Source organism: Nicotiana tabacum, chromosome 7 (genome assembly GCF_000715075.1).
Source record: "Nicotiana tabacum cultivar K326 chromosome 7, ASM71507v2, whole genome shotgun sequence".
Lineage (NCBI taxonomy): Eukaryota > Viridiplantae > Streptophyta > Magnoliopsida > Solanales > Solanaceae > Nicotiana > Nicotiana tabacum.
Genome location: NC_134086.1, coordinates 20,180,620 through 20,187,785, shown reverse-complemented (window position 1 = coordinate 20,187,785; position 7,166 = coordinate 20,180,620).

Genomic DNA, 7,166 nt, shown 5'->3' with positions numbered 1-7,166 from the left:
AAAAATTGAGGAATTTAAAATGGAGAATAGACCAAAGAAAAATCAAAAGGGAAAGGAAGTTTGAAGTGAGGCACTTCTTAAGCTTGAAAATGAGTTAAAATCAGTGAAATCTAGTTTGTGTGCTGAGCTTGAGAAAAACAAACAACTTTAGGAAGAACTAGGAAGATTCAAGAGTGATCTTAAAAAATCACTAAAGTGGACCTGTGTAATGACCCGGCCGGCCGTTTTAGGAATTAACGCCCCGATCCCCTATTAACTGTATTCCCCGTGTTTGTTTTTGCTATTGTGAGTTTTCGGGAGGATTTATTTGGAGTTTCGGAGAGTTTTAGGGCACTTAGTCCATAAATGAGAGTTTACGTTGTAAAATTTGGGTGGTAGTCAGAGCAGTATGAAGATGACCTCGGAATGGAATTTCAACGATTCCGCTAGCTCCGTTGGGTGATTTCAGGCTTAGGAGCATATTCGGATTATGTTTGTTGATACCCAATTTTTCCCTATATATTTTCAAAGTGACATATATGCACGTATATAAGCACCCCGAAGGGTTTGGCATTTTTAATGATTTTTAAACCAATTTATTGCCTATTTTTAGCAGTACAAAATCCAATAATTATTCCCAAAATTATCATTTTTGGTGAATAATTTATTTCCATCCTCGTATTTACACCAAAATATAATTTACATGATTTTTTGCATAATTTTACAAGTCCATTTGATATTTTTAAACTAAATTGCATATAATTGCAATTTTAGCCCATTTTCAGATTTGATAGCATTTTTTATTACAAAATCAATCCTAATATTTTTAAAATTAATATTAAATATTATTTATTAACTCAGTGTTTTTAATTTGATTTTAAACATCTTTCACTATTTTTTTTATAAAATCAAAAGGGAAAAACTAGCTATTTTAATTATGGCCTCAATTACTTTCAATCATAGCCTATTTGGGCATCCCAATTCTGATCCCAAGTCCAGCCCAAATCGACGACTCAATTCCATTTTTTACCAGGCCCCTAACCCATTACTTAAACCCACCCGGATTTCTTTTAATCTAGGTCGTTGATCTCTGTGATCAACGACCACAAACTATCCTTATCTTTTTTAATTCCCAAACCACCCTAACCCTATCTCATTTTACAAAATCCGCTGCCCTCAAACTCACTCGTCTCTCAGACTCTTTCTAACACTCAAAACCCTAGCCCTCATCCCGCTGGTTTCCACCTTGTTTCACCGGAATCAATGGCACCCCAAGCCCCGAGTAACCTATACTCACCTCCATGTGTCCTTATACCCCTGTTACTTGAAGATTCAAGGTCTGACCTTGAAGGCTCATGCTCAGACCTCCGCCGATTCGAGTTCTGCGACCATCACCGGTTTGGCTCCGGCGTATCCTAGCCCTATGAGTCCATCCCTGACTCATTCGACTCAAAGCGGACCCTTTTCCAGGCCTTTCTCACTTCTAGGTTCTTTTGAAATCCTAGCCTTTCGAGGTTTTCCTATTTTCTCTAGATCTGCTCCAGATCTGTGTTTATTTTAGGGTTTTCAAACGATTTCTTAAGTCCCTCTCAAAGCCTTGCTTTCAAAAACTGTTCATCTTCTCCGACTTAGGTTTTCTTTGATTTTACTTGTTCTACTGTGATTCCTATGTGTTACTCTTACTGTATTTATTCTACTGTAACTCCTATGTGTTTCTACTATGATTCCTATGTGTTTTCTTCTACTATGTTTCCTCCTAACGTTTCCTTGTAATTTCTTTTACTGTGTTTTCTTTCATTATGATTCCATGAAATGTTTATGTTCCTTGGATTTTCTGAGTTTACTTTACCTGATTTTCTACGCTTTCGTCTTTACATTTAATCTATGGAGGAAACCCTAGATTTTGGGGGTTTTCAAAACACTTGTGTGCGATTGTTTTGCTTCCTGTGTCTAAACTAGTTTGATTTCGAAAACACTAATTTCTAAGTTCATCTCATGTTCTCTGATTCTTGCTGAGCTTTGCAAGACCTTCTGATTTCTCTCATGCTATCTAACACTCTCTTCTAGCTATGTTCTTCTACTCTTGATTGCATGACCACTCTGTTTGTTTAATTCCAGCCTCGCATGTTTGAAGCTATGCACTCTTTATAGTCAGACCTTTCCCTCTTGAAATAACCCTAATTTTGGGGATTGATTTCAGACTACCATTATGTGAGCTTGTTTGATTCTTTCTTTGTCTAATTTGGACCTTTTACTGACTTGGTTCATTATTGATTGTGAATCCTTGATTCCTTGATTTACTATGTACTAGTTGATTTACTTCTTACCTTATTTACCTAACCGTGTATTTTTAAACTTCCCTTATGTATTTACCCTTCATTGCCCAATGTGTTACTTGATTTTCTTTCCTTAAATATAACTCTGCCCTTTTACCGTTCAAATTTGGAATCCTTAATTAAAGGAATCCCCTTCTCCTGATTGATTCTAATTGATACTGAATTATTCTTTGCCTTGCTTACTTGCCTGGTTTTTAAACTATAAATACCCTGCTCTTTTTCCTTTAAACACACGAACAATAGAGTTCAAAAACACACAGACACCTCTATCTTAAAAAGATATACTACTTTCTCTACTACTGATTTTTCTCTACTACTGCTTTCTCTACTGAGCACCCTGCCCCTCTTCTCATTACTGCGAAAACATTCTTGAGTTCCTTTGAATTCTCAAGTGCTTGCTGAAGTTTTTGAGTTGCTCCTGTTAACTTTCTGTCTGTTTATTTGATGTGGTTTGTCTTGCTGTACTGAGATTGCAACTGGTATGTCCTTCTAGTTTAAATAATACCCTCCAACTATGTGTTTAATTCTCCTCTTCTACACATCCGTCACTATGTGTTTATGCATGTTCTACTCTTTCTTTTATGTCCTTGCATCTTCAGTCTGTTATGCTCTCTTGTCTTTCCCTGATGGTTCTGTATATGCTTTCCTATGTAAGTCACTTTACCTCTAGCCCCTCCTTATGTGTGAGTTATTTTGAGTCATGTTGGTATCTATTATTGCCACTCATGACTTAGAATCAGGTTCTCTTGAACCTCTACTCAAGTCAGTTCCCCATTCCCTTTACCCCTTATGTGCTGAGCCTTAACTTAGGTCTGGTGGTGTCCTAATCACCATCCAGACCCAAGTTTGACTTCTAAAGTCTGCTCTTTATTTTCTTGGATAAAGAAGAGGGTCAATAGTGTGCCAGTCTATACCCATGGCTTGGTATGACTACCCTCTGCTATGGCTCCTTAATCCCTCTCTCACTTTGCACTTATTCCTAGTTTTTAAGTTCTTCCCCCTTTTGTAAGCCATGCTTTAGGACCCTCGAGCACCCTCTGAACTTGGATGCCTGAGGGTTCGCTATTCCACACTGCACCATTTTGTTGCAATAATTGTTATCCAGAGTGTAAGCGCTGCCTGGAGTCCTCGAGGCTCCTTGGAACTTTGAAACACTTTGGGTAAGAGAAGGCCTTGGAAATCTGGATTCGGAATTGGTTAATCACATATTATTAGACATTAAGATTGAATTAGGTTCCTCGGATGCGGCTGTTGGTCTTTGATGTATTTTTATCTTTTCTTTTGGTCTGTAATAACTTGTACAAACTCGGGGATCTAGTAAAAGGGTGTGTGAGGAATTTTACTTTCCTGCATCAAAAGGTAGAAACCATGCTTTAGGGTTTTAATTCTTGTTAATGTTTCTGATCCAATCACATAGAAATCATTCCTATAGGAGACAATATTTAACTTTCTGCAATCTTGCATATAGATATCATGCCTATAGGAATGTGCATGTTCACGATATTAGGCAAATTTTTAGGGATAATCAAATCAGCATCTATTTACAAGTTTGTTAACATGGTTTAAAACAAATGACTCGTAGAGATCATGTCTATAGGAAGTTTTTTTTTCAAACTTGCCTCACTCGTCTAAACGCAGTAACGATTTCATTGACTAACGGACAAAAAACCAGTGGTTCTCCGAACCATTGAGCCTCTTCTCAGATTAGTGCAACTCTTTCTAAAACCTAATCTTCTGGTAAACTTGCATGCTTTCTGACACTTACTGCCTTTTCTGGTAGTTCGATGAACGATTTCCAACTCAGTTACATATCACTTTTCTATATTTTATCATTTTTAATAAGTTCTGCAGCTCGAACTCGTTTTCTCCTTAAACAATCTGCCTCTTGTGAAACTTGTTTAAAATTGCTCTTTCTCTACTAATCTGCAATTCAATGGTCTGTCTTCTGGGAACTATTCTACGTCGTTTTGTTAAGTCTGCAGCTTGCCTTTTCTTCAAAACTTTTCTGTCTATTTTTCAAAAGAATCAGTAATCCCACTCGTGTTAATTAAGTGCCTTAATCTCTGACAATTGTATCCAAGTTGCCTAATGCAGACTTTCTGTCAAAATATATGTGTTGAACCAGTCCGCTCGCTGCTTAATTTTTAACTTAAGACCAAATCAGTATATGCTAAGACATGCTAAACTAAGTGTTGTCTGATTTAAGGGGTTTATTTGAGCCTTGTTTACTTGTTTACTCATCCCTTTATTTGATATTTGTTTTGAATGTCGAAACTAGAATTTTATCCTTTAAACTCTATAAAGGCCCCATCCCTTTCTTCCCTCTTAGGATTAGAAGTCCTAATACCCCGGGACTGATAGGTTGGTACAGGTATTAGCATGCAATAAGTAAACGAGACTAATCGCGTTTAATACCTTAATGGGGTGGGAAGGGTAGAATATGGATATGATGACCGGTGCGCTAATATCTCATGTGAGAATGATTGCTGGGTATTGCACCAAGGTGATCCATATTGTATTTAAACCTAGGACCATTTTCTTTGCTTTTCGTTCATTTAAATTAACGTTTTCCTTAAACTAAGCTTTCCTTTTTTCCAAAAAAAATCACCTGTGTCTTTCTTCTTTCAAAATTGTCAACTTGTTTATATTTCTTATGTGCAAACTTTGCTTGTCTACTCCTATTCTTCTTAAAGTCACAATTAAGCATGGCCGGGAACCACACTAGTGGATCTTGAGGGGTGCCTAACACCTTCCCCTCGAGTTAATCTCAAGCCCTTACCCGAACTCTGATTTTTTTCCAAAAAATCTTCTTCTTTTCTCTAAAAGTTTCCTAATGCACTATAATCATTAGGTGGCGACTCTTCAAATTCCATAACCCGATTCCTCAAAAGGGAATAAGAGTTGTTTTTCCCATAATGTCGTAAACCTGATTTCGCCTTCTATTAGGAGGGAAAAAGGGGGCATCGACAGCATGGCGAATCTGCTGGGGACACCTTTAAGGCTTTTACCATTACGTGCTTTTGTGACTTTATTTCTTCCTTAATTGCATTTACCTTCTGTCTTTAATTATTTCATCAAAATACTAACTTGGCTCTTCATGTTTTTCTTTCCTTTTAATTTCTTCTTTTACTGCCTTATTATTTCAATTCTGTTGTAATTACTGAGCATTTATTGTAATCTTTACTTTATGAACGTGAACATACATGCAATTTGTCTCATTATTATAACTGTATTCCTCAACATCATATTCCACTCGTGCCAAAACAAATCCTATAGCAAAGCTTATAATGAGTGGTTGCGCCCTTCCGATATTATAAACCCCCTAAATGTGGCAAAAGCATATTTGCGGTAAAACCAGTCGATCAACGGTGTAGTCAACGGTTCCGCGCCTTTCCCTCTTGAGTTGTCCACTCAAGGGTACCTTGTCTAGCACTTCAAAAAAGTAGAAACCATATTCCCTTGAAACTGTTCATGCATCATGGTCAAACCTAGCCGAGTCAGTTATGTTGTCCGCATAATGACTCATTAAGATAGCCTTGTCCAAAGTCCATCGGGTTTCCCTGAAACCCAAACGGACACCTATATGTTCTATGCATTTATTTGGAGAACTAAATGCTTTTTATGCTGATTATTGGTATTAAATAGTCGAGTCCGGTGGGGGTGAGGTCTTAACCCTTTTGTTTTGCAGAAAATGAATGACAAAGTTCCTGACTTCGGTATGGTAAAAATGCCTTCACTCTTGCAGGCTTGGTGGAGAAACCTCCCATCGAGAAACCAAATCAACGAGTGGAAGGAGAGAGTCACCAAGGCTAGTGAGAAGATAGAATACCTGGAGGACAACTTGCTGGAATTGGAAGGGAAAGTGAGGAAAAGAGTCAGCGACTGTCAAAATGTTGAGGAAGGCAAAGGAGAATGTCTGGCGATAGCATTTTAACTGGAAAATCTATGCGAGCTGAAGGACTTGATCAACGAGAACATTCAACCTGAAGAAGGTCCTTCTGGGGCCAAGTAGTTAGGAGTCTTTCTTTTTGCTTTTAATGTAATAAGGCCAATATCCATTAGTGGCAGTTTTACTTTCCGTTATTTAGCGTCGCTTTGGAGTCATCTTCTTTTTTATCAATAAAATGAGGCATTTAGCATTATAAGTTCTCCAAGTTAATTTGTCGCTAGGCCTACCTCAGGCACAACGAGACACCCAAATTAGGACGCGATTTATATTCTTGCACAATGTGTTTAAATATTGCAACATTTTCTTCTCATAACCCGCACTAACTTCTTACCTTTTGTTTTTCTTTTATTTTTATTCCCCTCCCCAAAGGTTAGTTCGTGTATTCTGGCACCATCAGCATACTCAACAAGATCCAAGGGTCCTCCACCTCCTCCTCCTCCGAGTCATACCAGAAACAGGAACAAAGGCAAAATGGGAGATGCAAGCGCTAGAAAGGAACTTGAGGAAACTTCTCAGAATGTTGCAATCACCAAGGAGACTGCTGCTCATCTGGAGCAAACTTTGCTAAGATTACGAGAGGAATTGGATCAAGTTAGAAACCTGGAAAGCCTGTCAATCACTCTTGCCGCTCCTGATGTTAACACCCAGAACCCCGCACCTCCACAAAACACCCCACAACCTCCGATGCAACCCACTCATAATACTCCAAGGCTCATTCCTGAACCACAAAACACCACAAAAGACCGTAACACTCCTATATTTGTGGACACTATGCCGCACTACAGTTAGCCAATCACAAGTGCAGCCGAGTCAGATTACAAGAGTTCCCTCATTCAGAATTTGGTCGCTGACATCAAGAAGTTGACTAGTCGGGTTCAAGGTAAAAAAGGTATCGAAGGGTT